This window comes from Triticum dicoccoides, chromosome 7A (assembly GCF_002162155.2).
Source record: "Triticum dicoccoides isolate Atlit2015 ecotype Zavitan chromosome 7A, WEW_v2.0, whole genome shotgun sequence".
Taxonomy (NCBI): Eukaryota; Viridiplantae; Streptophyta; class Magnoliopsida; order Poales; family Poaceae; genus Triticum; species Triticum dicoccoides.
Genome location: NC_041392.1, coordinates 652,274,062 through 652,283,872, shown reverse-complemented (window position 1 = coordinate 652,283,872; position 9,811 = coordinate 652,274,062). Strand labels below are relative to the sequence as shown.

At 47.6% G+C, this 9,811-nt stretch overlaps 1 long non-coding RNA gene across 7 annotated transcripts; it reads left to right on the top strand.

Annotated features, from left to right (window-relative positions):
* Positions 1-10: 10 nt before the first annotated feature.
* On the top strand, positions 11-3,325 carry LOC119328175. Of its 7 annotated transcripts, none has more exons than XR_005158866.1 (8): positions 11-646; positions 1,018-1,127; positions 1,217-1,316; positions 1,565-1,632; positions 2,007-2,107; positions 2,225-2,478; positions 2,709-2,902; positions 3,009-3,325. It is a non-coding gene; the product is annotated as an uncharacterized LOC119328175 (long non-coding RNA). The 7 variants fall into 7 exon arrangements; XR_005158863.1 differs by having other exon boundaries at positions 1,464-1,632; XR_005158867.1 differs by having other exon boundaries at positions 1,217-1,632; positions 2,225-2,289; positions 2,391-2,478.
* The last annotated feature ends 6,486 nt before the right edge of the window (positions 3,326-9,811 follow it).

Here is a 9,811-nt window from a genome sequence, read left to right as displayed (position 1 = left end):
CCTCCCACCTCTCCACCTCCAAGCCCCTGCTTCCGCACGTCATTCTTCTCCCGTCCTCGCGTCGTCGGTCTGGAGGCTAGAGCTCGCGGCCGACGCCCCCGCTCGCCATTTGCCACGCCTTCAGATCTGAACTCGCCCGCGATGACGGTGATTGGTGGATGAGAGCCGAGTCCTGAACGGGAAGCAGCGCCCGTCCCTGTCCCACTGCCGTTGGAGATGCAAGGATTGCATCGGCCATGCCGCAGCAGCTCGGTGGCTGCCACTGCTTCACATCCCCATCGAGTCGGCGAGTCGCCCTCTGTCGGGCCCATGGAATCGGCTCCCACGACTACAAGTTCTTCCTTGGCCTGTTGTAAACCATGGTTCTTCTCAAGCGCGGGCTAAGGTGGCACCATGGCTCGTGCCAAGGAGGCGGCAGCGACCTGCAAACCCTGCAAGCAGCAGTAACACAACATGTCTCCATCCATCCATTCCTTCCTATACGCCCTGAGAATTTTGACTGCCTTTTTTCTAGTATCCAGGCTGGTATTTCTCCAGGGCGTAGCTGGACTCCCCTCCCAGGATCTCACTCCACCACGGGGCCTTCCTGCTGCGAGTCTCTCTGGACGGGAGCTACAACGCCCGTCTCCATCTCACCTTAGTCAAGGTACAATTTCGACTATGTTCTTAAACCATTGTTCTTTTCATGTACTAGGAGTGGTAGCAGCATATAGTCTTTCTTCTATACGTTATATGAAATCTGAAAGAGCATACCAATTACGAGAATTGTAAAGACACAGTGAATAAAAAGAAAAGTAACCATCAGCGTCACACCAAGGTATTCAAGTAGGGAAGCATAGGTCTGACCATTATGATTTACCAGCCATCTGACTAGGTAGAAAGAACCTACCAATACGACTTTGACCACCCTGAAGTAAAACAAGTTCAAGATTATAGAAGTTTCTTAGTATTCCTAGATTGCATTATAGGTCGTATCAATTTTCTCTGATGTGTAGGACTTTACCTCTGTTTATATAGATATGTATAGAACTTGGAAAGGACTTGCGAGCTGGGAGAATTTGGGAAAGGACGTTGGGAAGATAACCAGGTTTTCAGTTGTGGAGGAACATGACAATTTGAACCAACTAGTAAGATATAAATTTAGTTTCTCTTTAGTTCTTTTGTACGTTTATAGAAATAATGACTTATGCATTGGAAATTGCATGTCTTTATTCAGAGATGCAAGGGCATGCTTCACATGGATTCATACACAATAAAATTTGGGAATAAATGGTTTTACCTGCCGATGGCATCAGAGGAGCAGCTGCAAGCGCCGAGTGAGTAATTTTCCTTTTGCTCGCATGTGTCATGTGGTCACTTGAAACAGAGTACTAGCTCTGCTTGCAAGTGTCAGAACTTCAGGTTTTTGGCTGAACATTCAATTGTGGCCCAATTTTATTGATCCTCATGATTTGGAGATCCAGTCTGCCTTGTCGGTTTGGAATCATAAGATGCATGCACGCTGCAACCTTCCTGCTTATCAATTCCTCATGGTCAGCTCTTCTGAACATATTCCTCATGGTAGAAATGGCTGGTATACATGCCGGCGCGCCCATCCGTGTGTTCAAGACTGGCTGATTCACACCATGGCTGGTATACATGCTAGGATGCCTCTCCCTTCTGAATCATAATTTCATGAAATGTTGTCAAATGCAAATAGTCAGTGTATATTATTTGGCTATTTAATTTTCACACACATTTTCTTATTGATCTATCCAGTCATAAGAGCAGGTATATTTGTATGAGCATCAGATTGTACTAACATTTATGGAATGGACAATGTTTTAAATTTCTCAAGAAATTAATTTTGATGCGTAGGCCATTGAAATAGTACCATGATCTGAATTTTTATTAGCAATCACATGTTATACCTTGATGCAAGTTTGGGAGGGTTGAAGCTATTGGATCTAGACGAGCTCCTCATGTTCCAGATTGCCATGGATAAATTGTTCCATGTATTCGTGCAGATGTGTACACACAAGCTGACCAAACACAAGCTGACCAAACACAAGCTAACCAAAAAGAGCAAAAAAGGGGTGCACACAACATGTCCGCTGGTTAATAACAAGTGAGCAGGGGTGCGGTTTATCTTTGTATGTAATGTACTATGTATCTGATGGTAATTACATGGGTACACTCTTTCAAGGTCTTGGCATGGTTTGTTAATGCTTGGGTGATTTCTCAGGTCAAGAGGGGGCTATCCAATGACGAGAAAGCTGGGAAGCTCGCATTGCAGCTTTGGCTTAAGCTGTGAGCACTTTTTCGTCAGAGAAACTGTAGTTTGATGTTTTGGCCAAGCAATGGGCTGTTGTACCACAATGGTGTTCCTAATTGTTCGCTCTTCCATATAGAAGCTCTGAAACAAAATGAGATAGCCTGAAATTAAGGGTAATGCTTTTGATATCTTGAGAAAACATATTCATGGAATATAAGTAGAAGGTAAACTGTAGACTGATCATTACTATCTTGTACTCCTCCGGCCTTTTTTACTCTGCATATAAGGATTGTCTGAAGTCAAACTTCGTAAAGTTTGATCATATTTATATAAAATAATATTAACATATGTAATGCTAAATTCATACAATATGAAAATTAAAGTCACGACGCATCCAATGTTGTTGATTTCACATTCTAAATGTTTGTATTTTTTTTCTATAAATTTGGTCAAGGTTTACGAGGTTTGACTTCAAACAAATCTTCTATGCGAACTAAAAAGGACTGGAGGGAGTACATATACAGTTAAACCAGCTGCTCCGAGAGGGGATGTTCAGGATAACGACGGCGAGGAGCAAGTCGGCATTTGTGATGCTTCGCCGGAGCTATTCCAGCTCTTCCAAAGGCACAAGGAGAGCCTAAAGTCAGGGTACGTTCAATCGAGTACACTTGTTTCTCCAAGAATTTGTATAGTCATTAGAAGTCCAAAGAACGAGTCAAGCCAAAGATATGAAATGGAACACATTTGCACACAGGGAAGCATGTCAGGCTGTCCTACGAGAAGGTCGCGCAACTGAGGATTCAGGACGCCAACAGTGTGGAGCTGTTCGCCATCGAGAGGACCAAGGCTGCCATCAGGGACATCCGGACCAAGCTCAACATCTCCCTTGCCTCCGTCAACACCGGCGACCGACTCTACAAGCATGATGAATGCTGCCATCGCTTGCTTTTGAGCACCTACAAGTTACCCTGTTGCATGTAATCTCTAAGACTGCCACTCATAAGTCTTGCATGCGCCTGTTAATACCAGGGCTATAACAATTTTTATGTGTATATACTCAGTTCTGCTTTTCCCCCCTCTGTTTTAATTGAATTCCTTCGTAAAGCAAGTTGATTAGTACATAGAGCAGCATGAAAGGTACGAGTCTACCTAGCAGCGCCCAAGCTTCCGCTCAGGCGGCGCGCCACGGGCGCGCCCCAACCACTAGTCTCTTATATATTGCATCTCTTGTGCACTCATATCGTACATCCCACCAAACATACATCTGAATTCATCTTTACACTAGCTCAACCAGGCTAAGCTCACCCAGGATCCCCCATGCGATGCAGGCTAAAGCTACCCGTGCTACCAAACACCCCTTAAGAGAAAAGCCTGCAATATACCTGGTCATGGGCAGCCCGGCCCGGAAGACCCGAAAAGCCCGACCGAACCTTGCCCACGGGCCAGGCCTGGGCCTAGATTTTGAGCTTAATGGCTGGGCCAGGCTCGGGCCCGTTGTATTTGCAGTTTAGGGAAGAGACCCGGCCCGAGGCCCGATGTACTTTTTGACTGATGGGTTAGGCTTGGGCCTGATTTTTAGGCCTGACAGCCTGGCTGGGCCAGGCTCGGGCCTAGGTTTTCTACGTTGGGCTTTGGTAGGCCTGGCCCGATGCCCGGCCCGGCCTGATGGATGGCCAGGTATAGCCCGTGAGAAAGAAAGAATGAGGAGAGAGAGAGAGAGACTGCGCATGCATGTCAAACAATGGAGAGAGCATACTGTCACGTGGCAACGAAACATCCTATACAGAAACTGCACTATCAGGGATATACCCCGCGGCGTAACCCGGCCGGACTTGGCGATTCACTGGCGACCCGCCCTGACCTGGCGGTTTACAAGCAACCCGCCGGAACATTATGAGACACTGGTGACCCGGTGGACGGGTCAGACGGATGACAAGGCCCAATTCCTAGAAGGCCGGTTCATGTTAATGGTGGGCCGGTTTATGAGGAAAACACAAGGAATATTCCCTTACAAAGGAAGTGAAACTAGGACTCTATTTGTAATAGAGTAATCCTAATCCAACTAGGACTTGTCATGTAAACCGCCCCTTCAACATATATAAGGAGGGGCATGGCTCCCCAAAGAAGGAAAAAAAAGAAGATAATAGCCAAGGCTGGACGCAACTAGAGGAGAGCCGGTTTACCGGCGACTCCCTCATGAGCATAATGAGACCTAGCCATAAACAACATATAGGGATATTCCGGATGATGTTTCCCGGGGCCCGAAACTGTCTAAATCCTTGTCTTGTGTGATGATCCGCCTCGCGTCTCTCGTTCCAATCAACCCCTCTCAAGCTATCACATAGATGTGTTGGCCTCGCGACTAAGTCCTGACACTAAGGACATCTGCCGTGACAAAACCACGACAGTTGGCGCCCACCGTGGGGCCTGCACACGGTGGTGTTGAATCTTGGAGGGCGCTATCACAGGGATCGGAAGCTCCGTCCGGCTTATTGAATAAGTTCCGGCCGGTTCGTCGGAGAGTTCCAGCCAGCTCGCCGAAAAAGTTCCGTCAGGCTCATCGAAAGGTTCCGCCAGCTCGTCGGAAAGTTCCGGCCGGATCATTGGAAAGTTCTGACCGCCTCGATGCAAGTTCCGGTCGCTTCGATGAAAAGTTCTGTCTGAATCATCAAAGGGTTGCAACTGAATCACCAAAAGGTTCCGTCTGAGTCGATAAAGAGTTCTGACCTAGATTATGAAAAAAAGAGTTCCAGACGGATTATCAAGAGGTTCCGGTTCAAAAGTTCTGGATTATCAAAAGTTCCGGCCGCATTATCAAGAGGTTCCAGTTCAAAAGTTCCGGATTATCAAAAGTTCCGGCCGAATTATCAAGAAGTTCCGGTTCCAGAAATTCTGGCTGAAAAAAGTTCCTGCCGGGTTATGTGGAGACCTCAGGCACTAGAAGACACAGAACCAATCAACTGTTCTTTCAAAAGAAAAAGCAGCACTATGCATTATCCAGCGCCAGCATCCGGCAAAAAACACCCGGTGTTATTTTTCCTATGTATTTTATCAGTACATGTTAATTCATCCGACAACAATTACTCTAGTCTGTAATGTTTTTACGCAGGGCAACTATTAAAAAAAGGGTGGCGGTATACCGCGGATGCATGTTCGGCTGTGCCGCACGGCTCCACGGACAGGCGTGTCATGGTCCGGTTTAGATCAACGCGTCGGCCGACTCGCCCGTCCGCGCCGCATTACAGTGCCACAGACGACTCGCCCACCCGCCCTCGCGACCGGTTCACGCGTCCGCATCGTCTTACAATCAGGAGGAGAATTTGCTCGTCCGCACCGGCTTTTAAATGTCGCGGCCGATTCATCTGTCTGCTCCCGCGGCTGATGCACCCGTGAGGGATTTCAGTTTCACATAGTGATCATCAACTTCATGGCGGATTATTTTTCGGCCTAAACACATCATGTGATGTCCATCTAAAATATATTTTATTAGCACTTATTATTTTTCTCAAAGATCAGTTTATTTTTGCCTTGGTCTGCAATATTGTTTATGCAGGACAATTATTCACTACAAAAGCTATGGCTGTGTCATGGATGTATAACTCGCGCCACCATTATAATGTGCTAGTATCTTACCATGCCATCAAGATTGATGAATATATGTGCAAGCCACCATTCTGCAGACCGGTTTACATTAATATGATGTGGTAACTCGCCCGTCCACGCCGGTTTACAACGCCGCGGCCGATTCATGTGTTTGTGCCGCCTCTGAATCCACGGTCGTCCTTGTCATCCGTCTCTTGCGGCCTGGTCTACATTAACATACCGGGCCGCACCTATCTGCATGAGCTGTTTATTGAGTATGAGAAAGTCACATCTTGGATAGCCTGGTTTTCTTTCAACAAAATGAAGGCAAAGTATCATATACTATCAACCGCCGTCTGCACTGAGTGACTCAATGGGCAGGCGCACAAGTCGTCGCCACTACGGTTTGGTTAAACTTTAAATAGCCAGTTGGAAGGAACCATTGGCCAAGTTGCTGACATGGCTCATACGGGATCATTTATAACCCGCCGCAGTCACCTCAACCTTCTATGGACTCACATCGTGCTATCAACACCAATGATATACAACTTATGCCGGTTTATATCACGGTCAAATATGGAGAATCTTAAGCCAACTCCTCAAGTCACCTTGAGACTCGGGGGCTACGATGACATGACTCAGCAAATCTTGCCAGTTTCAGCAAATTTAAGAACCCAGGACGATGGAGGGATAACCCGGTCCCGGAGGCTATTGTTATATTGATGAAGATTTAAAGACCGTCAAAAAAATCAGGCTTAGAAAGTATATAACAGTTACAAAATCCCGGTGTCATGGGAACGATTTCGACAATAATAAGGTATAGGGTAACGGAGCATGATCTATCGAGATGCATATGGGTGACACGGTGGTTTTAGCGAGTTCGGGCCTCTCACGGTGGAGATAACAACCCTACGTCTCATGCTCCGGAGAGGCTTTGTTTTATCTTAGTGTATGTCCGGAGATTACAATGAGAGGAGAACGGATCCCCGTAGTCTTGAGACTAATGGTGAAAAAGAGAAAGAGATGGAAGAAAAAAGCCCCTTAGTCTAGTGGTGGGGGTGGCTTATATAGAGTGCGCCACCCCCTCACCTCCTATATTACAAAGTGGGGCATGAATGCCATAATGCCAACCCACTACCAAGCCCTCACTATGAGAATGATGCCGACTGCTTTGATGCCTGCTGGTCTTCGTATATCCGAGTGAGTCATACGGTCGAGTGGTGAACTGTCATCCGAGTGGATGGTATGCTGCTTGGTCGAGTGGATAGTATGTCTGTATGAAATTTATCTGGACCCACATGTTGTGTGGACCCCATGCTTCATGATATTTCGACCCTTCGTGGGCCGACCTGTTATGTGTATCCCCAACATTAGCCCCCGAATCGATTGTGATTTTGCAGAACGAGTTTGTGAAAGACACAATTTGGTCCAAGTGATTACGGAAATACTCGGCACATGTCGTCGTGCTTTCAGACAACCAAGGTTTGAACAAAATCTCAATGGATTCCGGCACTGCGCTTCCTGACTGATCGGGGTCAGTGCCCGCGTGGAGCAATTTGGCGACATTGGTTCATCTCTCAGAAGAGGTTAACTTCTGATCAAAGTATGGGTGCGTCATTAAATCCGGGCAATAGGATTGACGCATGGACTATTCTCTCGGAGAGATGCCATTCTTTATCCCGGGGGAACGTCAATACGAGTCGGTTCTGGATCCAAACGTGTGAGTTTCACGCTTTGAGTCCTAGAAGAAGGCTCAAAACAGGTCCAACGGAGGAGCGTTAAACTCACCTTATAGGATTTTTTTTGTAGTTTGACGGGAGTCTTTAGAACTTGTTTGTTTGTTGTTCATCACTCGGACTGGTCAGGCCGTACCGTGTGGAGATTACTCTAGTGGGGGCACACTGAGTGCACCCACTGGGTGTAGTCCCCGAGACCACCGTCGACTGCCTGCAGTCGACGGGGGTCTGAGAAAACTAAAAATCTTCTTCGCTGGTACCGATCGAACTTGTTCCTCTCCGACTCAGAGGTCGAGTAGTACTTGAGGATCCGGTATTGGTCTAGCTTGTTTCTCCTCGACTCAGAAGTCGAGTAATACTTGAGTGATCTGGAGCTGGTCTTGACCGAGCAAGAATGTTTCTTTCTGAGTTCTCTTCCAGTGGGGGCACGCTGAGTGCACCCACTGGGTGTAGTCCCCGAGCCTCTGTCGGACTAGATGAGTCGGGCAGAGGGTTAAAGTCTCCTGGTAAACCTCCATGCAGTCGACACGGTAAATATCTTTTAGGCTGAAATTGAGTGAATCGGATGCATCTTCAGACGCTTGACATGGTAAATAAGCTTGGCCTGAGCTGAGTCAGTTGGACTGATCTTCGTGCACTCGGCATGGAATAAATTTAACCTGGAACTCGGTCAAGCAGGTGAATCTTCGTGCTCTCGGCACGGTGAATGAACTCGGCTTTGAAACTGCCGACTGTAGAAAAAAGCTGGACACTCCAGGGAGTGGTCGTTCCAGTAGTACTTCTTATATTGACCATTAGATTTTGCGTCAAAGGGGTATTTATCCGAGTGGACGTGCTTCCCGACTGATCGGGGTATGTTGACTGCAAGGAAAATTTTGGTGGCACTTGTATGTATGGTCAGAAAGATATTCCTGATGTGATCAATGGGTTGAACGAATGGGCGTAACCCCTGAGGACAACATGGACAACGGCTATGCGTAGCCCCCGAGTGATGTTTGAAAGAGGTAAGCTTGCTACAGAGTGTGATATGAGGTTTGATCATATGAGTAACTTAGTCGTTCCCGTGCTGGGGGTGTAGAGGTAAAGACATGTCCAACTGATGGTGACGCGCGAGGTGGTCGAGGGGCGATGATGTGTACAACCGAGTGATGATGCGCGGTCGGTCGAGTGGTGAAGACGTGCACAACTGAGTGGCGACGCGTGGAGCGGCCGAGTCATCACTCGGTTGTACGAGGTGGTCGAATGATGAAGACGTGCACAACTGAGTGGCAACGCGCGGGGCGGCTGAGTGGTGAAGATGTGCACAACCGAGTGGCAATGCGTGGGACGGCCGAGTGAGGATGCACGGGGTGGCCGAGTGAAGGACTACGTGTCTAGCCAAGTGATGATGCGCGGGGTGGCCGAGTGACGACGCGCGGCGTGGCCAAGTGACGACACACAGGGAAGCCGAGTGAAAGATTGCGTGTCTAGCCAAGTGGTTGAAATTGTCTTCGAAGGAGTTAGCCGAATGCTTTCGAAGCAAATGTAGTGACGAGGTCGGTGTAGTGTGGTTGCGACGCAACAAGACCGGCGTGACAACTGAGTCTGGGTAGAAATGAAGATGGCGCGCAGAGCGTCTAGGTGATTATAGAACTTGTCAAAGTGGCGGATCGGATGCACTTGTTGAAGTGAAGGATTTGACTGGTGATGAAGTACTCGACCACTCAGGAGAGTGTCATTCCAAATGAGATGCAGCCCCCGAGTGTGGCGTAGCCCCCGAGCGTACTACAGTCTTCGACAACAGACACACTGGAATACGAGAAATATAGTTTTGAATGCATGATTTGCAATTCATCAAGTCGGACTCGGGTAAAGATGAGGAGAAGCTTCCGAGTGATGCTTGAAAGAGGTAAACTCACAAAGAAGTGAAGTGTGAAGTTTAATTATAAAAGGGACTTATCTGTCTCATGCCTGACGAGGTCTATATCATTGATATGATGAAGAGGATTCCACAGAGGGGTTGGTCGGATGTGTTTGAAGTCAACAGAGCGACGATGTCAGTGTTGTGGTGTGCTAGAACCAGTACGTCGACCGAGTCTGGGCAGCGATGAAGTTGGCGCATAGGCCGTCGAGTGATTGCGTAACTTGTGTAAAAAATGGCACAAGCCAACGAAATAATCTCTCGAGGAAATTTGATGTGTGTTGAAATGATTTGTGTGAATAACACCCATAGACACCCGCTGGGAGTGCAAGGGGCTTG